Source organism: Cervus canadensis, chromosome 18 (assembly GCF_019320065.1).
Source record: "Cervus canadensis isolate Bull #8, Minnesota chromosome 18, ASM1932006v1, whole genome shotgun sequence".
In the NCBI taxonomy this organism is placed as follows: domain Eukaryota; kingdom Metazoa; phylum Chordata; class Mammalia; order Artiodactyla; family Cervidae; genus Cervus; species Cervus canadensis.
In genome coordinates, this window is record NC_057403.1 from 45,590,328 (window position 1) to 45,603,001 (window position 12,674).

A 12,674-nucleotide genomic window follows, 5' to 3' on the forward strand; every position below is an offset into this window, starting at 1 on the left:
CTGAAACTATCACAACACTGTTAATTAGCTATACTCCAGTATAAAAGCAAAAGTTAAAAAAATTAAAATTAAATAAAGCTCCCTTGGGAAAGACCCTTAAAAATAATAATAGTAATGCTTCCTTGAAGATTTACAATTACACATTATTATGTTAAAGAATCCATAACAAAAAATGTATGCAGCTGTGTTCAGTGCAATGATTCCCAAACACATTTGGCCATAGAACTTTGAAACATATTATATTTTTATTAATATATATTATATTTAGTTTATATTTATAATTTAATTATATATAATTTAATATACATTATATATAATTAAATATATTATATTTGAAAAATATATATTTTAATATATCTATGTATCTATAGAGAAGTGGATATCTATCTTGAAGAAATGGTTTCTAATGATGTACATGTAAACAACTGCTGCCCTTGGTGGGATTGTGTTGGTTGTATTGAAGTCTGGGTCAGAGGTAACTGAGACCCTGTTCTCCAAGTAGCTATGTGCATGATTTGATGTCTGTTAGAAGGCTTTAATTGAGGAAGAGATCCTGTCCTAGAGTAGAAAGAAGAGACTCAGAATACAGGAATCAATGAAAGTGAGCAATGAACATGGAGGAAAATAACAAGACATCTGATTCATGACTACTACCGGCTCCACCTCGCCATCCATATTTATCTACCCCCAAAAGGTTGATTTTGAACCCTGTGGTGAAAGTGAAAGTGTTAGCTGCTCAGTCATGTCCTACTCTTTGCAACCCTACAGACAGTAACCCCACCAGGCTCTTTTGTCCATGTGATTCTCTAGGCAAGAATTCTGGAGTGGGTTGTCATTTCCTTCTTCAGGGGATCTTCCCAATCCAGGAATCGAGCCCAGGTCTCCTGCATTGCGGACAGATTCTTCACCATCTGAGCCACCAGGGAAGCCTGAAGGGTTGATTCTGAACCCTGAGGTAGAGATGGTTAAAACCGAAAGCTGTCTTCATGAGCTGCTCTGCGAGGTCTGGTCATTGGCTGGGTAGACTCAGAAGCCAGCTGATAGCATATCCTATGAAGGCAGGAAGCTCAGGGGAGTAGTGTCCTCAAGGGGCCACTGTGGCCAGGGGTTCAGAAGAGAAACCCAGGCGTAGATTCATTCTAGAACACATAGCTGATACACCACCTTCCTGAGACTCTCCAAAAGAACTGGGGAAGTGCTGAGGGAAGCTGAATAACCAAATGACAACCAGTTGTCACAGTTATATGTGCAGAGGTGGTCACTCTTGAGGAAATTTTAGTTTTACTCACAGTCTCTAAGACCCATTGGATTTTTATAAGACATTTGGACTTCATAATATAAAATACACCAATCCATTTTTTCTTTACCCTTAAGCATGACTAAAATCAGACCAAATAATTAGGAATTACTCTGCAAATACATACACTGTACAACCCACTTGAAGTCACTTTATACTCACCATTTTCAAAACTCTTCTTAACTCTCTCGAAACTGTCCACAAAGAGTCATCTTCTCTCACCTTCTAAATGAGTGCTGTGCTGTGGGTGTCAGGGTCATGGTTGCTGGTGGGGCAGGAAAGAATGGGCATTAAGAGATGCCTACAAAACAAAAGCAAAACAAACAAACAAAAAGACATGCCAAGAAAACACAAAAACTTCTGGTGTGATGTTGTGGGAGGGATTTGTGTTCTTGGAAGAAATAGTTAACCTGAAAATCACCATGGGGCAATGGCCAAACAAATCCAGAATGTTGAGCAGGACCTGGTCTGGGACTCTCCAAAGAACATGGAGCAATGAGCAGAGGGAAGTGGTGGGACTTATCTAAGTGTACTGGGGAGATAAAAACACATAGGAGTCAGGGAAATACTGGGAAAGGGGAGATGTGTCATGATGTGTGCAAACTATTTTTGGACAGGGTGCATAGGGGAACTACAGGAAGGTCGTGAGTGTAGGTAGATGGCAATATTTGGTGAATATAGATGAAGACGTATGGTCATTTATTATATTGTCTTTTCAGCTTTCCTGCAGATTCTAAGTCTTGAGTTAAAAAGTGCTTTTTTAAAAAGGAAAAGTCACAAAAATAAGAGGAAAAACTGAAGAAATAATCATGATGCAAAATAGTGTAATTTCCTTTAGCCCAAGTTTTCTGGAACAAGTATCTCCCCTCTTTACACTGTGGTTCATGAAGGTATTTTATATTCTTCTTAAGAAACAAGGAAGGGATCTAAAGAAGTGTGATTCCTCCTGTTCTCATCTTTAATAAATGCTTTTCTTTTCTCAAATAGCTCAGTGAATCAGGAAATTCTCTCCCTCACCTTCTGAGGAGCACTACCATCCCCAGACTGAGCTTTTCTGGTACTGAGGTTGACTTTGCACATTTTAAAGAGCCAAGAGATGCTCCTGAGCATGGTCCAGGCAAAGATTTTAAATTCAGCATTTTTAAACCAGACTAAGTTACTTGAGCCGATAGATATCTGGCAATCTCAAAGAACTTGAGTAGAAAGGGTTCAACACCAACTCCCATGAGAAAACCCCACCCTCACTTTAACACTAGTAAGAATGTTCCCAAACGCCTCTTGGATTCTCCCATCAGAAAGTCTGACCTCTTTGCCACAGTTGAGAAAGGCTTGGGCAGATATTTTAAGGGAGGAAGACTAGGTGGAGTTAGACTCAAGGGCACCAAAAGGAAGGTCAAGGAAACTGACATTGAACATAAGCTTTGTGGAACCTGTGAGCACTGTTTCCAAGTATCTACAATACAAAAATATAGGATATGAACTTGATTTCTCTGTGGCCGCAATACTTAGACATCAGAGGGAGGTCAATTTTGACTCAAGATCAAGGATGAGTGGTTTTAAACGGAAATGACCAAAGATGGAGTGGTGGTAAGTGCCACACCAAAGGAAAAGTGAAAATGAAGGATCTACAACCATTGGGTGAAACACTACTTTAGGAAAAATGGAAGCATCGGGAAAAAGAATAACTGAGAAATCTCTGAGCTGCTCTTCTGCCTGGTCACATTTCTTTCTTCACTCTCCCCATGACAGTGCCGTCTCCTTGAAATAGGACTGATGGCATTAAGCAAGATCCTAAGGAGCCTGCTCTCTGTATGGGCTGTGTCCTGACTCTTTGGAACAGCCTGGAGGAGACCCACTGAAACCTGTCATCGGGCACAGCAGGGTGGAGACAGGGGCCTCTTGGGGAGCCTTCTTCCCCTCAACGTTGGCCTTTGTGCATCACCCCCCTGATCACCAGTTACCCTAGACAGCCCGCTGAAAAGAATTCAGAGGCTCTCAAGCTCCCAGCGGGGAAACCTTGGAGCCCTGTTGTTGGAAATAGTTCCCAACCTGCATCTCAGGCAGGTATTTTTAGGTTCTGTCGTGAAGACACAGAGACTTTCATACATTTCAGCTTCTTTGTCTGGAGTCACTGCAACCCCAGACATGTCATTGAAATGGGGTATAATTGTGGTCTCCTCCACCCACCAATCTGAGCGAGTCGAAAAGAGCTTCCTGCTGGGCAACTGAGAGCGTGGAGAGCCTTTTCTGGCAAAGGAAAGTCAAAATGGATTTTTGAAAATAATATGTTGATCAAGACGAGAGAAAAAATGTCTATTGAGGAGAGGGGGCTCTGCTCTGGGGCTGATATGAGAAGAAGCTCACCTATTATTTGGAAACCTGGTCTGAGCTCTCTTTTGCCAGCTGCGGAATTCAAGCTTGGAGGAACTAAAGTCTCACATTTGAGGTTGGGAAATAAAGAGGCTTGGAATCATCTGAGTTAGATCAATGGCTGTTATTAATATGAGGCTCTGTGAGGAGTAATTATAATTGTCAATCATGGGGCAGAACCTGACATTAAAAAGAGCGATAGGAGAGAAACCAAAATGATGCAGGGCAAATATGTGGAACTGACAAGAGCATTCTGATAGCACTTAGAAGCTTCGAGAAAGGATTTTTGAGAGTGGCTCTGGCCACTCTCTCACCATGGGACAGGTCCACAATGGTGACCCAGGGCTATGTTTTCTGGGAGTTTCAGGGAGCAGGTCTTTGGGGCTGATGTTCTAACTGTAGGGTAAGTGATCCAAAGGTCTGAGAGAGCATTACCTGCCTACTGCTCATAGGATTGTGGAAAGCAACCTGTATCAAATCACCCACAACAACACGGCAGGAATCCCTGCCACCAGGGCTACTTGCTATTAGACAACAAAAAGAAGTTGATTGCAATGAAGGGTTTGTGTGGGGTTGATTTAAGCAGATGGTGGGCTTTTTTCTTAGGAGTAAAATAGTAAAGCACTTGCCTACAAGGTCTAGAAAGGAGATCACCGATCGTCCTTTATTCTAAACTTAACTTGATTGAAAGTAAACAACCTTACTCCAGGAATAGGTCATAAGAAGCTTCTGAAAGCAAGCAGAGCATCCTGTATGGTTTCCCTAAAGAGACCAGCAGGCAACAGAAGCCAAAGTCCAGTTTCCATAGTATAGAGACCAGACTGGGCTTCCCAAGTGGCATTAGTAGTAAAGAACCGGCCTGTCAATGCAGGAGACGTTCAGGTTCAGTCCCTGGGCCGAGAAGATCCCCTGGAGGAGGACATGGCAACCCACTCCAGTATTCTTGCCTGGAGAATCCCATGGACAGAGCAGCCTGGTGGGTTACAATCCTTGGGGTCACAAATAGTCGAAAACAACTGAAGCAACTTAGCATGCACAGATCAGACTGGCTATGGAATTTGCAAAGCCCATGGCAAAATGAAAATGTAGGCTCCCCCTAACCCCATGCACTCAAAAATGACTAAGAATTTCAAGACAGCAAGAGAAGGTCATTAAACCAAATGCAGGGCCTTTTGGGGAGCAGAGGCTTGTCCAACTATGCAGGCTGCCTACCCTGATTAGAGAGCAAATCCCTATCTTTTGGCCACTGAGATTAGGAGCGTTAGGAGATGGGTAATTTTTTTTCTTCAAATCACAGGAAACTCTTGAGATGTTGCTGGAATAATTGGTAAGGAAAACTCAGAATGGATTCTTAAATAATATTATACTGATAAAGAATAGGAAAAAAAAAAATCTGTTGAGAGAGGGAGCTATGAATTTTGGGCTGATGAGCCCGATGATGATGCTTCTAAAAGTTCATGTTGAATTTAGAGGCTCAATATTTAACACAGGACACTTAATCCAGAAATCACTTGCTCCTAGTCAAGCTTCATATTTCACATATACACATACACACAGATATCCAAATACACACATATACATTCAGTCATATGCACATGTATACATATATACCCACAGATACACACATATACCCACATACATACATACAAACATACACGTGCAAACCTAATACTTGCCAACCTTCACCGACCTAGTAACTATTTCATAGGTTTGCTACTAAAAGCTTTTATTTGATCTTTGTAACAACTCTGTAAAGAACGAAGCATTATTACCCCTATTTTGAAAGATGAGGGTGTTGAGACTTTGTGGGGTTAGATATTTGACTCAAAGATCTACAGCTGCTGAGTAAGCAGAGCCTGAATTTGGAGTCCTGACCTGGATTCTTAACTACTAGACCACACTTCCTTTTCAGAGAAGTATGGTCTCACTTTCTCTTTATGATGGCTGTACCAAGTTCTCTGTCCCACTTGATCATCAAGGGAAGAGAAATCCTCTGAAAATCACTTGGTAAGTTAGTGGGCAAGTCAGAACCTAAACTGAGTCCCGACTTAGGACTCCATCACTGAAGAAAGGAAACGTAAAAGGGCATAGCCCCCAACAGTCTTCAAAAACAAAACAAAAAAAAAAAGAAAGAAAGAAAGAATGTGTGCATATGTATAACTGAACCACCATGAGCTACAGCAGAAATTAATACAACATTGAAAATCTACTATACTTCAATAAAATATATATTTTTAGAAAACTAGTAACTGGAGACCAAAAAAAAAAAAAAAAAGAAAGCCCAATTTTATTATAGTACAGTCCCAGCTAACTTAGTGGTAAAGAACCTGTCTGCCAAGCAAGAGATAGGGGTTCCATCCCTGGGTCAGGAAGGTCCACTGGAAAAGGAAATGGCAACCCTCTCCAGTATTCTTGCCTGGGAAATCCCATGAACACAAGAGTCTGGTGGGCTACTGTGGTCCATGGGGTCTCAAAAGAGTTGGACACGACTTAGCAACTAAACAACAACAGCAAATATTAATAATTGATTTACAATAAATTGCACATATTTCAACTATTTCAAGGAATTTGATAAGTTTTGACATATATATACACCCTTGAAACCACTGCCACTATCAAGATACTGAACATATGCATCACTCTCTCAATTTCCTCCTTTGCTTTTCTCTCAGCTCTGACTTCTACTACCCCATCCCAATGCAATCACAAACCTGTTTTTCTAAAGATATGTTTTATAGCTTTATTAATGTATTATTGATCTAAAAATATGTAAGCTTAAGGCATGCAGCATGCTGATTTAACACACATGTGTATTACACAAAACCATGACAACAAGCCCTTGAGTGTTCACACAGCCACGCTGTCCAAGGACCCGGAGCTGGAGGGGGCCTCGTGTGTCCTAGGACCCATATCCTCTGGCAGGATAGGAACAGAGCCAGACAGACAGACCAAGAGAAACAAGTTGCAGAGCCTAAGGGAGAAACCTACCGCACAAATACCTGTAAAATGTTTTTGGGTTCAAACTGGTTTTTTGCAACAGCCAGAATTTTAAAAAATAAAACAAAAAAGCCCTGCCCTGGCAGATCGTAAAAGTTCAGAGCTGAGCAAAGAAGTTGTTTCATGCTAACTTTTCATAAAAAGCAGAAAAGCAGTGAGAACAGGCTAATTAAGGCTGAACTCAGCTTCTAAGGAAAACTTTGCTTCTTATTGAGACGAAATTATGCTGGGTGGGAAGCAAAAGTTGTCCTAAGCTGGGGAACCAGTGTAGCTCACTTGTACGTCTTTGCGTTTTCTACATTTGTTGGAAGATCAGGGAATAAAGGGTATGAGGAAGAAAGAGTCTGAGATCTCCCCACTCCCAGGAGTCACAAGCAGCTCTCTTTCATGAAAGGAGTTGCTTTACTTTTTCAGCTTTATGATAAGCTCTATGACAAATGCAGTGGCAAGATAGTTAAATGTCAACATGGTGATCTGATATACCTGAATAGTCATTAGAAGGACTGATGCTGAAACTGAAGTTCCAATACTTTTGCTACTTGATGCAAAGAGCCGACTCATTGGGAAAGATCCTAATGCTATGAAAGATTGAGGGCAGGAGGAGAAGGGGACAACAGAAGATGAGATGGTTGGATGGCACCACTGGATCAATGGGCATGAGTCTGAGTGAACTATGGGAGACAGTGAAGGACAGGGAAGCCTGGTGTGCTGCAGTCTGTGAGGTCACAAAGAGTCAGACACAACTGAGTGTCTGAACAGCAGCGGATACCTGTACTTAGGGAAGGGCTTCCCTGGTAGCTCAGACAGTAAAGACTCTGCCTCCAACGCAGGAGACCTGGGTTAGATCCCTGGGTCAGGAAGATACCCTTGAGAAGGGAATAGCAACCCACTTCAGTTTTCTTGCCTGGAGAATTCCATGTACAAAGGAGCTTGGCGGGCTATAGTCTATGGGTTGCAAATAGTCAGATACAAATGAGCAACTAACATACTTGGGGAAAGGATTCCCGCTGAGTTAGTTAACACATCGAATACCCCCACATATTTACCTTTTTTTGGTGAGAACATTGAAGTTATACTCTCTTAACAACTTTTAATTACACAATACAGTGTTATCAACTCTAGTGATCAGGTTGTACATTAGATTCTCAGACTTTATTCATCTTATAACTGAAAGTTTATTACCCTTTAGCAAACCTCGGCTATCCCTTTTCTATCCTCTGTTTCTGTGAGTTTGACTTTTTTTTAATTTGAAAGAAAGTATTTTATCAATAATAAGAACCAAGCAGAAGCCAACTCAATATTAATATAGGAGCTGGAAGGAGCCTTGCAGAAACAAGTCTGAGACAGAAGCAGATGGACCTCTGCGCCCACAACCTCAGTACTTACCAAGTGTGGGATGCCTGTCCCCCAGTCTTGCTGGAACTTTGTCTGCTTTGCATATTCCTATCGAAGAGCTTCTCAAAAGCAGAAAACGTTACTTGATTTATCTTTGTGTCTTCTGGTACTTTACCTGGCACAAAGAAAGCTCCATAAGGTGACCTGGCAACAGCTGGGTTAGTGGAAGAAGGTGCTTACTTTGGATCCTAGTAACTGTCTCTGTTTCTTTAAATCTTGCTCTCTATATATTTCACTTCTGCTCATAGGCTGAAAGAGCTATATGGGATTCTCAGTGACTGTTGCTGTCGTTTTAATGAAGCATTATATGTCTATAAAAGAAAGAAACATTTGTTGTCTTGTATGTTCTTCCTACATCTCCCAATTGTCTAAACCTGGAGAAATAACATATTCGTGGACTAAGCAGCAATCCCATTTCCCAGAGAGCATCTTCTGAAATATTAAGCATGGCTCTTTAGGGGCAATAACCATTCTTTGCTATTTGTGCTTTAAACAATCTTCAGAAAGGAAATACAGTAAATAAGAGCAAATGCCACCACCATTTTAATTTTAGGTTCTGGGATACTTAAAAGATGTCGAGTAAAAATTATGCCCTAACATTCAGTGTCAGAGGCCCTGCTCTACTCTATAATTGTGTCTATTCCTGTTCTTCTCATTTAAGCTACTGGCTTCCTTGAAGTCACAAGTTTTTATTAAGCATCTATTGTGTGAGAAGCTACTTCGTGGCTCCCGCGTTGGTGGGTCTGTGCTGTCAAAGGTGAGTTTCTCGCACTCAAGTTCAGCGATTCCAGGTGAATTTGAATTCTGTCCTTGAGGCTGAAGGAATATCGGAATACTTTCAGAGAGGAAAACAACAGAGGAGAATCAGGGGCAAGCTCCAGATGGGTGCCTCATTCCACCCCATCACACACCAACTCCCCCAACGAGTGACTGTTGCATCCTCCCAATCCTTCTTTTTCCATTCAAATGGGGAGGATGGTGACAAAAGAGAAAGAAAATGGGGAGCAGGAAGAGAGGGCAACCCAGTGTGCATGACTAAATGTCAGGTTGTACAGGAGAGTTTATAATTAAAGTCCAAGATGACAGATAACTATAAAATCAGATTGGTTCCTTTCCACATGGAAGGAAAGCATAATGCTGTCGTCCAACCCGAGCTTTTTTGGCAAATTGAAATTACAGTTTTATTTGGAGCTATTTTTAAAGGTCCATTAATTAAAAATTGGAAGCCATGCCAATGCAAAAAATACCATAAAAGGTGTTAGATTTGATGATCAGCAAGTACTATAATTAAAAGATGATGTTATCTGAATATCAAGTGCTCTAAATCCATGTTTGTTTTTTATTGAAAATAAACAAATTCAGGAGCAAAAAAAAAAAAAAAGGATATGTGCAAAATGTAATGATAATGGTTGACTTCTAAACAGCCAAGGAAATTATAGTCATCTTGTGTGGGAAAAGAACAAACACCTCTTAATTGCATTTCATTATAACGTACCTTTCTCTGTTCAGTTGTATATATTAATTATAAAAATCGTGTCACAGAGTAGAGAGGCTCTACAATAGTTTTTTCTCCCCTTCCTCCCTTAATTCTGTCTGAAGCAGGATGGAAGAACAATATCATCTGTCATCTGCAGAAAGAGCTTTCAAAGACAAAATCATAAAAAGAATGAAAGGCTATTATATAAAAAAAAAGAAAAAATGCTTTGATTTCACAGATTTTTCCACTTATTAATGTTTAAGGTTATCTGCTCTTTTAGAAAAGTATCTTATCATACTGTTGTGTATGTGTATGTTCAGGTAACATCACTTTCTGATAACTGTATCACATGGCACATGTGTTACGTAGATCATAGCTAAAGGAGGGGAGAGGGAATGGGTGAGGAGGAAGCATTATTATGGAAAGATGCCATGCAGGACTTGAAGAGTTTCCTAAGATGAGACAAAACAAGAAAGGGATGGATTGGATTTGAGGTCAATGCTTTCAGACAGATAGACAAATACCCTGTAGCTCCACAAAGAGAAGTGAAGAGTTAAGGAACTTGCACTATGATGAGAAAGAGGCAATACATGTGTTATAAGGATATTCAGGCAGCCAGTGTTTTCAGATGGTGGAAAGCAATAGCCAAAATGGCATCCAGAATTCTGCTTTATCAGAAATTTGTTGAAACAGGTGAGATCCATCTGTTTGATTAAGATATTTTTCTAGAGCAAACTAGAAATCTCAACCTGGGCTTTTAGGAGAGGTATGTGCATGACTCAAGCTTTCTGGGCAGAGGTCCATAATTTACCAGATTCTTGGCTGAATCTGTAGTCTAGAAAGGCTTAATAGCTGTTGCTCTAAGCCCTTGATACTCACTGTGTGGTTCATGGCATCACCTGGGAGCTTCTTGGAAACACACAATCATGGGTCCTGCCTCAGACTTGCAGAATCAGAATTAGTATTTTAAGGAAGATCCCTGGGTGATGCATGTGCAGTTTAAAGTGTGAGATGTGGTCGACTTCCCTTGTGGTCCAGAGGTTACTGTTATGCCCGATGTCCGAATCCCCGAGCGGGAAGAGAGAAGGTCCAAGACAATGCAACTCGCAGGAAAGGAAGTTTATTACTGACTCGAGTCAGGACTCTCCGCCCGCAACCAACGCAATGGTGCGGGTCAGAGAGCCCCGAGCCCAAGCTGTTACACAAATTTATAGGGTGAGAAGCGGATTGGTTACACATTTGCAAAGCAATTTCATTGGTCAATACTTTCGCGCGCGGTACTTTCCTGGGGGTTTCCGCCCCGTTCCTAATTTCCTAATTGGCAAACAGCGGTCAGTATTAAGTGAAAGCTAATTGGTCCTAATTGGCAAACAGCGGTACCAAGTAGGAAGGTCTACTCCTAATCTAAGCTGCGTTACTTCTGCTCGCCTCACAGTTACTACTTCATGCTTCCACTGCAGGGGATGCAGGTTCAATCCATGGTCAGAGAAGTTTTGTATGCCACATGGAGTAACCAAAAAATAAAGTGTGAGATGTGTTGATTTAGAGGACCCGATGATGACAATCCATGTCCATCTGTGTACTGGAGATTCAGAGCCATGTTTCTCCATCCGTGGTTGTGGAAACCTCGGAGGCTGAATCCTGGACACTGCCATTAACTGACTGTGATCCTAGACCCTAAGGAGGTGGCAACAATACCTTCTTCATATAATCGTTCTAAAAATTATATGAGATAATGTGCATGAAGCATTTAACAGAACACTCAGCACATAAGAATCACTTAATAGCAATTATTTTTACATAGATTTTTCTCAGATTCCGGAAGCTATCTGTGGCATCAAAAAATACTATGAGCTACACACTTAGAACAGTGATTTTTCAGCTGGAGCAGTTTTGCCCCTCTTGTTCCCAGGAATTTTCATTTTGCTGAATGGGGCACATTCAGCAATGTCTGGATACATTTTTGTTGTCATGATTTGGGGGTGATGCTACCTGAATCTAGTGCTTAGAGACCAAAGAGCTGGAGTTGAAAAACTGTGGTCTAAAAGTAAGGGCATGGGGACTTCCCTGGTGGTCCAGTGGCTAAGACACTGTGCTCCCAACTTAGGGGACCCAGGTTCAATCCCTGGTCAGGGAACTAGATCCCACATGTCACAACTAAGAGTTTGTCTGCTGCAACTAAAACCCCACATGCTGCAATTAAGACCTGGCACAACCAAATAAATAAATAAATAAAAAGTAAGTGCATGAAAAACTGACTTAGTCAGGTCTTAAGCCAGCCTCAGGGTTCTATGAGTACTTGAGAGGTTACTTGTCATCTTAGCATTTAAATTGAAAGAATGAAAGAGAATTGCCACCTTCAAATATGTTAAGAATCTAAGTGAGGTTTCTACAGGGACTTCAGCCCTGCAAGGAAGTTAGGCAGTAACTGGTCAACCTCTCCAAACTAGCTCCCTTTGCACCCCGTCCTGTCGCCCACATCTCAGCACGCTGTGTTTTGTCTCAGATGCACCATTTGTGCTCCATGATTATTGCCCTCGTATTATGTGCTTCACTCTGCTCTGCTTTCATTAGAGATCTTGACAAGAGATCGTCCATCTGCCTGTGTCCCTCCTGCCTAGCCCTGTGCCTGGCACAGACGGAAGCTTCTGAGTTATCTATTTATGCCGGGCTTTTCTCTTAGATATGGATGAGACATGCCAGGCAGTTTAATATACCTGTTCTCCTGGTCTCTCTATCTGTTTTTAAAGACTTGAGAACAAAACAGAAAAAAAAAAAAAAGAAAAAAACTTTGAGTTTGGGGTTATTTTGGAATCTCATAAGGATTTCCAGAAATGGGATGAGATAAAAAAGAAGAAAATATGCACATGAACTCCTACAATGGTCAGCACAGCAGCATGGTAAAGGCAGCAGTCTATGGTACTTGTATTAAGAAAGAGAGAAAGACTCTGGGATTTCCCTGGTGGTCCAGTGGCCAGGACTCCATGCTCCCAATGCAAGGGTTTGATCCGTGGTCAGGGAGCTAGATCCCACGTGGCACAACTAAAAGTTCACATGACATGACTAAAGATCTTACATATGGCAACAAAGACCCAGTGTAACCAAATAAAAAATATTTTAAAAAAGAAAGAAAGAAAG

At 41.2% G+C, this 12,674-nt stretch overlaps 1 non-coding gene across 1 annotated transcript; it reads left to right on the plus strand.

Moving 5' to 3' along the window:
- Positions 1-11,600: 11,600 nt before the first annotated feature.
- Positions 11,601-11,673, plus strand: TRNAG-CCC. Its single transcript has one exon. It is a non-coding gene; the product is annotated as a tRNA-Gly (tRNA).
- Positions 11,674-12,674: the final 1,001 nt, after the last annotated feature.